The sequence below is a fragment of the Thunnus maccoyii genome, chromosome 7, assembly GCF_910596095.1.
Source record: "Thunnus maccoyii chromosome 7, fThuMac1.1, whole genome shotgun sequence".
In the NCBI taxonomy this organism is placed as follows: Eukaryota; Metazoa; Chordata; class Actinopteri; order Scombriformes; family Scombridae; genus Thunnus; species Thunnus maccoyii.
Window position 1 is genome coordinate 8,835,128 of NC_056539.1, and position 12,941 is coordinate 8,848,068.

General features: G+C 39.6%; 1 protein-coding gene across 1 annotated transcript in view; it reads left to right on the top strand.

The window, feature by feature from the left end:
* LOC121900313 (proteoglycan 4-like) overlaps window positions 1-12,941 on the top strand; it is a 676,357-nt gene that overhangs the window by 423,268 nt on the left and 240,148 nt on the right. The gene's annotated exons all lie outside the window — the stretch shown is intronic.

A 12,941-nucleotide genomic window follows, 5' to 3' on the forward strand; every position in this document is an offset into this window, starting at 1 on the left:
AAAGTAATGAAATATTCACATAAAAGAAGGGAATTAAAAGTATTTTAGCCGTTGATAACCACAGTACAGTAGCTCCACTGGTGTAATCACGGTTGGGTAGCATTCTTGTGCAAAAACTTGGCACTAGCTATTGAAAAAGAATGAATATGCTTACAGCTGAACCTTCCAGTCACAAGTTTAGTTTTTTATTCTAATTTACAGCTGTATCCATATTTTGGAGCTGCAGTGCAGGTGAGGTACAAATATTGTAAATGGACAAGGCCCTTATATCGTAAGTATTGATATTGATTTTATGTTGGATGTATAAGAATAGCACAGAAAGTAGCTGGAGACATTAACCATAAACATTTATCAGCAATATTTTTACCAAACCACGGCCTTGCTTGGGAAAACACTTGGATGAGGACACAACTATTGTAGCCTGTGGTGTAAAGATTACAACACACTTAACGTGTTGAAAGTCTTTCGTGTAAGCTGTCATCAGAGATGAGCTATGATCAGGGTGTTTTTTCAAAACTTTGGTAAACCCATATTTATTCAGACAAAAGGTTACAGTTCATCAGCAGGCATAACCGTGCAGAGATAATTGCTGGTGTACATGGAGTGTGAAATGTTTCTTTGTTCATCTATATCTCTCATTGCAGCTCAGGGTATCATTATCCAATCAAAGAGGAGACCAATGAAACAAACAGACAGACCATAATTGACGACAAAACTGCATAGTAATCTGTAATTCTATCTGTTCTGCAACCAAAACCAGTGTCATTATTTAAAGAAAAGAGCAAATATGAAATGTGTAAGGTAATTTCTCTTTTTCTTTTCTCTGTATACAATTATATGATTTATGCTGGCACAACAGGCCAGGCATAAACATACTGGTTTACACAAACACTTTCCCAGCAAAAACTGAAAATAAGCACAAAAAGAAATGCAAACATCAAGACTGAATATTTGATAGGTATGTCAACATGAATAAAATTGGCTCTTGGCCCTTTTGAAATTAATTGTAGTCTTTTTTTTAAACATCAGAATCTTTCTCAAATGATGACTAAATCAAAATAGCATTCCCAGTTTTTAGCATTTTCATTTGAAAAACATTTTGAAAGTGCATTGTCCCTGCACATTTGAATAAATGTTATCCGCTGACACAACAGCCTCAAGTGACTTCCTACAAGTGTACTACAAGAGTCTTGAGCCTACTTCGACCGCTGCTCACAGAATGGACACTCCTCCCCTTTCGTTAAAGGCCATTGAGAGCCTCAGCAGCTGGGAGTGTTTGTCTCCTTGTAGTACACTGGTGAGGGTTAGTTAAATTAGGGTCACAGGTCAGAGGCCAACCCCAGCTCTGGTATAGAATAGGTTTAATTGACACAGAGCCAACCACCTCAGGCAGTCACCTGTAACATTAGTCTTGTGGAGCCAAACGTAATGACAAGAGTACACGTCTCCAGACAGCTACTTCAAATTTTCAAATGTTTGCAGCAAAATAAAAAGGTAACAGAGCTTAGCTTTCAATTCACTTTTTCATCATTCAAACTTGGTTTATCAGTTAATCATTTAAAGGGGGCATAAAATGTTTTTTGTGATTTTCTGTCATTTATATACTGTTATAATGTCAGATATCTATGTTAAATATGGCATGAGTTCCAAAACCTGAGCTGAATGTATGTAAAAATACCACCTTGAAGTCAAAAGCCAGGGCTTCAGCTTGCTCTGAACACTCCATTTGCAGATACTTCTGAAGTTACTTCTACTCCCTGATTGAACTGACATCAGATCATTCATGCATGCCCACAAATTGCTGTCTGTTCCGTGGACTCTGTTGCTAAGGTTGTTGTGTTGTCCACTCACATATTTTGGATCGGATTCCGGCCTGAACATGTACAGATGTGTTTGAGAAGTTTCTATTTTGAGTAAAGAACGAAGTGAAGTCTGACTACTATTACTGTATTGTTTGTTTACATAGTCTTTGGAACTAACCAATCAAAACAGAGTGAGGTCATGGGCGGGGGATCTTAAAGAGACAGGGGCTAAAACGGCCTGTTTCAGACAGAGGCTGAACTGAAAGGCTGAATAAAGGGCCAGTAGAAGATAAATAAGGACATTTTTGAACTGTAAATCATGCAAAGATATTTCAGTCGAACTCCAGAATATAAATATAGACCTGGAAATGTGCGTGATATGTCCTCTTTAAGACGCACAAAAACTCTGCCTTAATAAACTAGACAGTTGAATAGTTTAAGTCAGTCCTACTGTAATGATCATGTGGCCATAAAACATTGTTAAAGGAGTGTGTCAGTTCTTTTTTTTGGAACAGACACAGTAAACCTTAAGAAACCTATGATTTCATGAAACTGAGAAAGCCCATGAGGATACATTGCTAATGATTAGGGTTAAGTGTTGTAGTTTCCCCTGGTAACTCAGTGTTTGTGTCTCTAATGTTGCCCATTGCACTAAGCCTCACTAACGGCAACCCAAATGATACACACAGCTGCTAGAAGTGGGAGCTTTCCCTGAAACAGCAGCCTCTGCTGGAGGCAAATCTGTGACTGTCTAATTATGTTAAGCGCCGACATAGATGAAATGGTCTGAGAGGTCATTATGCGGGAATACTTTTCACACAGCTGCGGGGCAGGGACAGATGTGTGTGTTTGTGCTTCTGTGGGTGAATTTGAGAGAAAGTTACAGAGAGGGAAAGATGAGGCAGAGTAAACAAATCATACACTTTAATAGAATGAAAGAAATGGAAGAGAAAAAGTTCTAAAGGATCTAAAAGTATGATACTGTAAAACTCTTTCAGAGTAACAACAAGGTAACCACAGTCCTGTGGTTGATATAGACAAGGAAGGATTCAAGGTGCAAAATCTTTGTCTTAAATCAGTATGATCATGCATTTGTCCTAAAACCATGTATTATAAATGTGATGCAACGCTCCATAAATGTAGGAGCATTATATCACAGAAACATAAACTGAGACCAACACCTTCTATGTATCAGTTTATCGTTTGGTTCATCAACAAGAAACATCATCAGAACCACCAGAACATGACCTCATAAATCTGTTTGGTTTCCTCATGACTGAAACCAAGTTTAGTCTACAGGATAATATCTTATAAACGGTTAAACAATTTAAACCTGAACCTGTTGACACAGAACATTCAGTTCAGTACAAAACTGGTTTCTGTACAGTACACCCTATAAAGCAAATGATTACAGTCAGTTCAGTACAGCCTATGTCTTAGTTTAAGTTCTTCCAAGAAAGGTTGACAGTATCAGTTGTGGACTGCTGCAAAACCATGCTAGCCAGATTTGCCTAGCCTGTATGTATTTGGTATCGCAGACACAAATACAAAGCCAGAGCTGGAAGAGCCTCAATTAGCATTAAGATCCCTGTTTGTGAGTGGTTTTCCAGTGAACTACGCCAATACAGGATAGAGTGCATTGGACAGCTGTGTGTCAACAACTGCAGTCAGGTAATTTTATGTCCTTGGAAACAGCAATACTGATTCCAAACTCAGGGGATCGACCAAAACCAAGTACTGATCTGATAGCAGCTCTAAGCTAATGTAATTACAGGTCACTTTTTAACTATAAGTGGAGACGTTCATCCAACAACATGCTTTTAGGTTTTTAGAAAATTGAATCTATATTATTTAGAACGTTTATGAAATTGTGTCATTACAAAGCATAAACCTCATAACGACAGATACACCATTACATTCTGGATATAATTATAGCAGGGTTTAATCAGGATCTTGTCTAATGGATGCAACATATAGCTGCTGTAGGATTAATGGTGTTGGTACAGACCCAACAAACATGACACAACTGCTGTAAGCTGTGGTGATCCACAGAGCCAACTCACTGCCCTGTGTCCACACAGAAAAGGCTTCCCTCTGAATAATTACATGTATGTACATCTCCTCTCCAAATAACCTCGGTCTCACCCGGCCAGCGGCTCCTCACATCTCCGAAGGCATTGGAGCAAATTTCCAAACAGACGTTGTTTGGATAAACTAACCACATATTGGGAATGTAAATGGTTACTTTCTCACCTGAAAAAAATATTTAGACTTAATAAAGTGACATAGTAATGGTCCTACATCAAAAATTACAACAGCTTTTAGCCTGGCTCAAAATCTCTGCCATTGCTGCCAGTTGCTCGGGGCAGCGCTACTTCTTTATCCTCTCATGTTAGACTGAGGGAAGAGTGGATGCTATAGTGACTCACTATCGCCTCTTGAAGTACAAGATGGTATTACTAGACAGGATGGGCGTGGGCTATTCTTACATATAGCACCTTTAAGGTTTGGTTAAATTGGTTAAAAGAAACGGACGTTAGTGGTGTATAAATCAGACACCTTGGTCACCAAACCATACAACTCAAGTGTTTTAAGACTGCACAGGAATATGGCCCTATGAAATATGCTTTTTAAAATAAATTAAAAAAATTTTTTTCTCTGTGTACCAAAAATATACTGAGTTTTCAGTACTATTATGTGCCTCATTTGGTGTACTGGCTGCTGGGCACAATTTATTCCCGCTTTCTTACTGAGGAAAAAAAAACATGTTTGTTTTACTCATGGGTTAGGTTTTGGGTAAGATTGACAGTGCACCTGTGGGCTGCCAATGAAGGACTGACCCTGAAAAAGAGAGGGGGAAGAAGAGGGGGAGTGGCTGCCCGAGAGGTTCCTCAGCTCTGCAAACCACTTCAGTTCTCACTTGAGTGCCTCTCTTTGGGCCTTAACCCACACGGACCCCCACCTAACCGCTTCAGATTGAAATTCCTCCACTCGGCAAGACCCTGTGCTCCCCTCCTCCCCCAGCGCTCGGCACACACCAAGGGGCATTCAAAACGCATTAACACCAAATCAATGGGAAACAGTGAAAAAAGCAAAAAAGAGGAAAAAAGAAAGGGAAAAATCTCCTTAGCAACATAATCTAGACGGCCTGACGAGAGGAGAAGTGAAAAGAAAAGAAAAAGAGAGGGGTGGTGGAGCAGTTTAGGGAGGGAAGAAGAACTGAACACAAAGGCTGGGCACACAGACAGCAACAAAATTGAAAATTAACACAGAAGAAACTGTTCCCTTTTTCATGGAAGCACAATCAGCTACATTAAACTCCAGCCAGGCCCCTCCTCCTCGCCTGGTCCTCCTTCGCCTGTGGATGGAGCCTGCGACGGGACTTTGCCCTGTTTCAGAGAAAATTTAACCCAAAGAAAAGTTTTTTTTTTTTTCAAGTTTAGGTTGCATGTTACCAAATAAATATGTTTTCAGTTACATTCAATTTCTCCCAATAAAACACATTTTAAAGATAATAATTTGCATTTTATTCCTTTTTTTGATTTCATTTTACACTATTAACCATTAAGTCATGCATAGCAATCTCTACCGTCTTGAATGCTTACTGCATTAATCTTACAGTAAAATATGGCTGTATTTGCTTTCTTATTACGAATGAAAAAACATTTTTTAAATGAGAGCAAGACTGAAACCTTCCTATAAATCCTCCTATGAATGTGTTTGCAGACCTTATCTGCATGTCCACAAACACTCGTTGGAGATTTAAGTTGTCTCGTCTAGCCTTTAGACAAACACTTTAGTCTGGCTTAATGAACTCAGGGTCTGTGTCTGTGGCAGGACAATGCAAAAGTCCCTGAGAGAGACTGCAAGTCTCTGTGTGCAGTGAGAGTAGAGACATTGGATGGTGAATTCAGTCTGACTGAACTGAAACAACAAAAAAGAAAAAGGCAAAAAAAAAAAAAAAAAAAGTTTAATGTAGTTATGTGAAAAACAGAATTCACCTAATTCCACAGGGCGGCACATATGCTGTTGAGTTTATCTGCAACAATTATTACTTTGTGTTAATTTGTGCATATTGTAGGGCAATTAGCATGGAGCAGAAACTCTGGCCACCAGCAGCCCTGTAAATGACCTCTGACCTCCACTACATGATCAGCCCATTGAGAGGAGGGCCTGCTTTAATTAGGAGGTCATTAAGAGCCAACCTCAACACACCATGAGACCACATAAAGCCAGCACTCACTCCCACCTGCAATCACAAAATCTGCACTCCAACTTGCATTCAAACACAGCCGACTGCTGCAAAAAACTACACATCTAGTTTCAAAGATTTCAGTCCGAGTTTATTTTTATCTGTGCAACCTAAAATGTTTACTTTGTCATCTATTGAAAATAATATGCTTGGCTTTACCAATATTAAATTTCTTTTGTCAGTCTAAGAATTAAAATTTTATATTTGAGCAGTATAGATAAAAATCCAAAACTAAGAACATTTACAAATAAACCCAAAATAGAGTTTCCTGCTTTTTCTTCATTTCTTCACTAAAGAAACAACTTTGATTGGCTGAAAGGTAAAAAGAGGGTTACACTGTGACCATGCTGCCTAATATGAAATATAGGGGAAGTGAAACTAAAAACTGTGAAAGGCGGGTGAGCAACAGAGAGGAGAACAGAGTCTAAAGAGGTGAAACAAAGTCAGATAGAGTATAAAGGTGGAGAAAATAGATGACAAGGGAAAGAGTGATTCCGCAGCCCTTTTATTCAAGCCTCTGATTTCACACTCGCACAAAGAGCTTTGGGGACGTTTCATCCTTTTCACATTTCTTCTGCATTTATTCAGTGTTATTCTGCAGTGCAGTGTCTCCTATATGGGAGAGGGAGCGCTGCCCGGAGAGGAGTCAACTCCATTCACAGCTTTATAAATCACCTCAGCATGTGCAGACCATGGCCAATCGGCCAATTACGCCCCCCTGACACACCGGGGCTGATAAAGAAGGCCCAGGACAATGGGATCACAGGCCAGATAAACGACCCTTTAATGAAGTCGCCCACAAAACAGGCCAAAACCGCGCGCCCCACTTACGTATTCCATCATGCCGTTGCCCTCACATTTCCTCTTGCTCAGCCGCCACGGCAGGCACAGCTGGGGAGAGGGAGACAGAGAGAAAGAGAGGCAGAGTAAGAGAAAAAGGGGAGAAAAATGACTCTGTGCTCTGACACTGCTAAGCCCCCCACCCAAGGCCCCTTTCAGACTTTTGGCCGAACAAAAGCATCTGTTGCCATACTGTGCCGCTCAGACCCCCCTTAACACACACATACTCAAGCTGGGTAAGGAGCCTCGCAGGAGCTAAAAAAGGCAGCACTGGGCCGTATGCAGCTGAGGCTGCTCACCTTGTGGCACAACCTATTGTGCGCCCCATTCCAGGAGCTTCTCCATCCATCTTTGTGTCTCAGGGACAAATAGAGAAAGAGAGAGAGAGAGAGGGAGAGAGAGAGAGAGAGAGAAAGAGTGAGAGAGAGAAACTTTGTATGACAGAGTGAGAGACTGAGAGAGAGGGGCACAAGACTGCAGCTGCAGGATGAATAGGAGAGGGAATGAAGGGATGAGGTGGGAGTGAGAGAGAGAAGGGGGCAGCTGCAGGGTGGTCCCACCCCTCCGTTCCTCCACCTCTAGAGTGTTGTTTGGCTTCTCTTAGGATTCAGAACACAAACAGCTTAGTCGTCATGCTACTCGCTCTGAACGCAAACTGTTAGACTGCTGAAGGAACAGATAGGGGTGAGAGAGAGAAGAGAAGAATGTGCACAGAGAAGCAAAGGTGTATTGTTTACCTACTGTACATGTAAACCATCTGAGAGAGAGGAGGAGAGATTATCAGTTATTAACACCTTGGCATCCAGTCTCCTGAAGTAGCTTAAAGATTGTTAAAATAATCTTTCCCACACTGTCTGACAGAATACTATACTCTATATTCTGAATTTGTTCCAGCTTCTCACTGAAGATAATAATATGTTTACACTAAGTGAAATATTTAAACCAAACATTTTTTGTGGTTGCACCATTCCATCAAACGGAAATACTCTAGATGTTTGTGCATCATTTTATGCACATGATGCCAAAATCCAGCCTGACATATTTGGTATCTTTGGAAGCTAAAATTCAAAATATTTCACTGCAAAGCGTGAGTTTGTTATGACTGACTACTGCTTAAAGGATAGGTTCACAGTTTTTCAATTCTGTCTTAAAACAATAGTCAGGTGCCAATATGAACACTGAAACATGTTTTGTGCACTGTCATCATTCCTCCTGTTCATACTGACCATTAAGAGATCCCTTCTTAATGCACTTACAATGTAAGTGGTGGGGGACAAAATCCACGGTTTTCGTTTCGAGAAAACTATTTTCACAACTTGATCTGAAAATAATATGAGGCTTCAGCCATCCAAGTTAGACAAATGAAGTGGATATCTCCCCAAATTTGTCTTTTTAGTACAAAATTCTCTCTTTCCATTTCTCTGGATAGTGTTTCTTTGTTGAGCTGCAGTGGCGGGATTGTAAGAAAAAGGGAAATTTGTGCTAAAATGGCTCTTACTTTGGAAGATATTCACTTGATTTGACTAATCTGGACAGCTGAAGTCTCATATTAGCTTTAAATAAACTTTTGAATAAATTATTGAACAAAGAGAGGGCTGTGGATTTTGTCCCGTTACACTGGAAGCACATTTAGAGGGAATCTTTTAATAGCCAATATGAATAGGAGGAATAATTACAGAGGGCAAAACCTGTTTCAATGGTCATGTGGGCACCTGACATTAGTTTTAAGACAGATTTAAAAAATTGTGAGCCTATCCTGGGACAGATGAATAAATGTTACTTGGTCATACCTGTAATGATTATTAATCAATCACATCTTAATTAGAGAAATTATATTTTTGGTTCTTTACATTGTTCAACTCAAGCAATATATTCATAGTTCTTTATTTCATAGCTCATTATTCTGGATCTACACATGCCCAATCTTGGAAAGGGAGCACATAATCTAAAATCTATTTAAACACCCATTTGATGATCTCTAAAATGCATCGTCACAAAATGAATGTAACTGAAAAAAATGGCTGCTTTTCTCAAATTAACATTTTGGAGATATTTACATTACATTGACAAAAAGCTACATAACAAAACAACAAAAACAAATAAGGTTAAACAAACCAACAAAAAAACAACAACAGAATGTTCATATTAAGGATGGTAGCAAACTACAGGTCTAACAGCAGGTTAGGTGTTTGCTTTTGAAAAAAACTGAATCCACTATAAATGAGAGAGTTTTGGCAGTTTGGTGGAAGAATAAGCTGATGATTGCCACAGCTGCAGGTGCAGAAAGGGTGTCACCAAGTTCAAATCCCTCCTCCCATCCCTCCCCTCACCCTCAGCGGTTGCCTCCCTGGAGGGGAGCCGCAGTGTCCAGCGGGCGTCCTTTCTGTCATTGGACACCACAGTCCAAACCTCCAACCTTCCACCTCCTTATGCTAAATATCTCACCCAGACCCACTTCATTTTACTTTGTATATATAACCTTGCTCCTGAAGAATTTAGTAGATTTCATTGAAAGATACCTCTTTTTGATAAAGTACCTTTGACTAAAATCCTCATGAAGCCTTTTTAGAGAAGATCCTCCACTGAGGTTTTTCTGATTTATATGTAGATCAGGTCTCATCCAAAGATGCTCCTACAGTATCATCACTGTAGAGATATCTTTTCTTCATCCATGCAGACATCTCTCACTCACACTTAAAACACATTTACTCTCTCGGGTATTGTCATGCTTCAGAATGAGACTTTTAAGAGTGTGTTTAGCATTCAGGTTTGGTCATTCATTCCGCCTGTCTCAGCCAAGAAATCTTTGTTTGGCCGCTCCTCTTCAAACCTTGGAGTGTCAGGAGGGGCGGGGGGATCGATTTGATTCTAATCGGACCATGAAAAGAACATGATCTAACTACTTTCAGACCGAAGTATATTTAGGCCCACTCCTCTTTACACTCTCCCTCTCTCCATCGTCCCCCCCACTTCAGTGCGGGCACAATGAAGCTGGCCAATTTAAAAAGCTTTGAATGTTTCGTCAATGACTTTGTGAATACAAGGGAGAGAGATTTGGGGAGGGAAAGAGGGAGAGAGGGAGTGAGGAAAGCAGGAAAAAAAGGGGGAAATGGAGGAAAAAAAGGCCAAGGAGCAGACATAAAAATTCCAAGAGTTGTTTAAGCGTGGGTGGGTTCATTTGCATGACAGCACCATGTGAATAAGACTGACCTCTTGGACCGCCCCAGTGCTAGGCCGAGCTGCAGCCTGACGTGCAGGCTTTGACCCAGCTCATTGACTCTGAATGGATACTCTGTCAAAGGGAGGGACCTTGCAGCTCTCAGCCGGACAGGCATCTGCAGACCTCCTGTTTGACACCCAGCTACCTCAATTTCCATCACCACCACTATCACAGAGAGGCGTGCACACACACACACACACACACACACACACACACACACACACACACACACACACATACACACACACATTTACCAAACCATAGGCAGATCTCCAAAACTCTCTTATCGCCAACCCCCAGGCCTGCAAGAAGAATCACAAACAGGGAGAAGATGTGAATACAGAGAAGTAAACATCCATAGAAAACGCTAAAACAATGTAATTTGCAAGGACCTTTCTTTACTTTTTCAGAGAACACACACACACACGCACACGCGCACACAGACACGACAGGTGCAGCAAAGCTCTTGCACGTGCAGACCCATCAACACGCTTCACTTGATGGCTCTATGATTTACTGCAACAGGCAGGTGAGAGGACATAGAGTGGACCAGGGGGGCAGCTGAGTGATGTAGCCTGCATACAAATCTGAGTTACTGCCCCGGACTCCCCCTCGACTCCATACAAAGTTGTGACTCTGTGCAAACACAAAGCTCAGACAGCTTACAAACACTCGCTCCATTTATCTGGCCAGCACAGAGCTGGGACGATGCAGACAGGAGCTCTTGGCCCTGACCTCAGCTGTCTAGATGCGTTCAAAAGGAAGCCCACTGCACTTGGAAATGCAAACAGTGTGAAGCAAACACTTGTTAAATTTCTATAAATTCATTTACTTTCAAAGAAAAAGACCAGTAAAGACATTCAGTGCGATGGAGCTTTCAGTATGTGGCACTGAATGGCCGATAGTAAACAGGGTGGTGCAGTTTTTTACTAACTTTGGTTCTGTTTTGATTGTTGGAGAGTAATTTTACAAAAAAAACATAAATTACATCACTCTAAATGCCAACTGTATTTCTTAAAAAACATCTAAATCAGCCCAATCAAGCAACTTTTACAACAATTTGTAGTTCAAAAGCTTATTACATGACACTCCAAATGTATTTACATTCATGCAAATCATGTTACTGTGGATTAAATGGCCAGTGTATGTGTTTAAGGTCATGAACAAGGTTTTAGTCATGTGGTTACTGTAAAATCTGGACTTTTTAAGTTAAATATTTTTTACTATATATGCTTCTTTATTATTTGTTTAATATATTGTTTTTGTGTTTTATTATTATTATTATTATAAAATACCATCTGGCACAGGTTTGATGTTGTGGAATGTGTACACTTTAAATATTGGGCTATTACAGAGAGAGTTATTGGATGTTGTTCATTCATCGTCACAAAACATGATGATTTTTTGATGAGGTAAATACAATCTGCCTATACAGGTAATAGCAGAAAGTTAAATTGGAAAGAAATTATAACTTGTAATCTTCCATCCCCAAGCTTTGACCAGACAGACAGACAGACAGACAGACACACACACACACACACACACACACACACACACACACACACACACACACACACACACACACAACCGTATCTAATACTGACAGTAGAAATTAATTCATGTTTTATTCTAAATATTTTCTGAAATTCCTGTCCTGCCTCATAATTTGTACAAAAGCATGAGAGAAAAAGAATAGAATCCATTCACTTTTAATATTTAAGTTTTACTTCTAACAACACTGTACACCAATAAGAAAATACATTTATTTAGAATGTATATATAACACAACAACTCACACATTTTCTGTATTTGACTGCTCTTCATTAACTTAAACAATAGATCTAGAAAAACACAGGTGTTACTAATGACATTAATGATGGCTCCGTTATATTCAGGTGTCACAGTAAAATACAACAGTGAGCCAGTATGCATAATACCAGGACCCTGACACTAAAGCAGCTAAATGGTCCTCATTAAGTTTATTATTTACATCTGCGCTTTTTCTACTGTAACATGTCAGAGTTTTTTTGTGAAAAGACATAATATGCAAAATGTGTCCAAAAATGTTGCATATTCATAAAAATGTAGTATTAGTGTAGAATTAAATTCATCTATAATCTTAAAAAATATACCAAACCAGTTTTATTACAACCAAACAGCAGCATAATTGGACAGTAAGTTAATTAAGGTAACAGTAATTCACTAATTAATGCATTAACTGGAGCACTTATTTTATCTAAACCTGGTGACTTTTTAGATTACATTCATTTATCCAATTTTATTTATTTACATCTTTATTGAATTATTTGTCTGCTTGTTTGTTTTCTAATGGATGTTTTATTTTGAAGAAATCACAATGGTTCACTTAAACAATGTGGAAATCGGTTGATGTGTGCTTTCACTTTTAATTTTCTGAAACTGTGTTTGAAGAGAGGTAAGATGCCTTCAAGTTCAGCACAGCATTTAAACATTTGTGTTCATTTTTAAGGCATAACATGTCCATATGTTAATTTTGCAGTACTGCTGTGCTTCATCACATTTTTTTGCATATGATATGGAATTGTGAATAAATATCAACAGCTCAAAATGGGATTACAGCATTCTCTACTTAGTTTTGCATTTTTAAACAGATTCATAAGAATTTCTGTAAATATCACACTTTCAAAAAGCGACAGACCTCTCGGCTCTGTTCCTCTGGAGGGCGGCTCTGTGCTGCTGTTGCTGCTACGCCTGTTGACTCACTGAGCTGGAGGTTGGATGCAGCTGCCCACCAAACTCCAGCCAGTTCATGTGATGCCCCAAACTACCTACCACACAATTAGCTGCC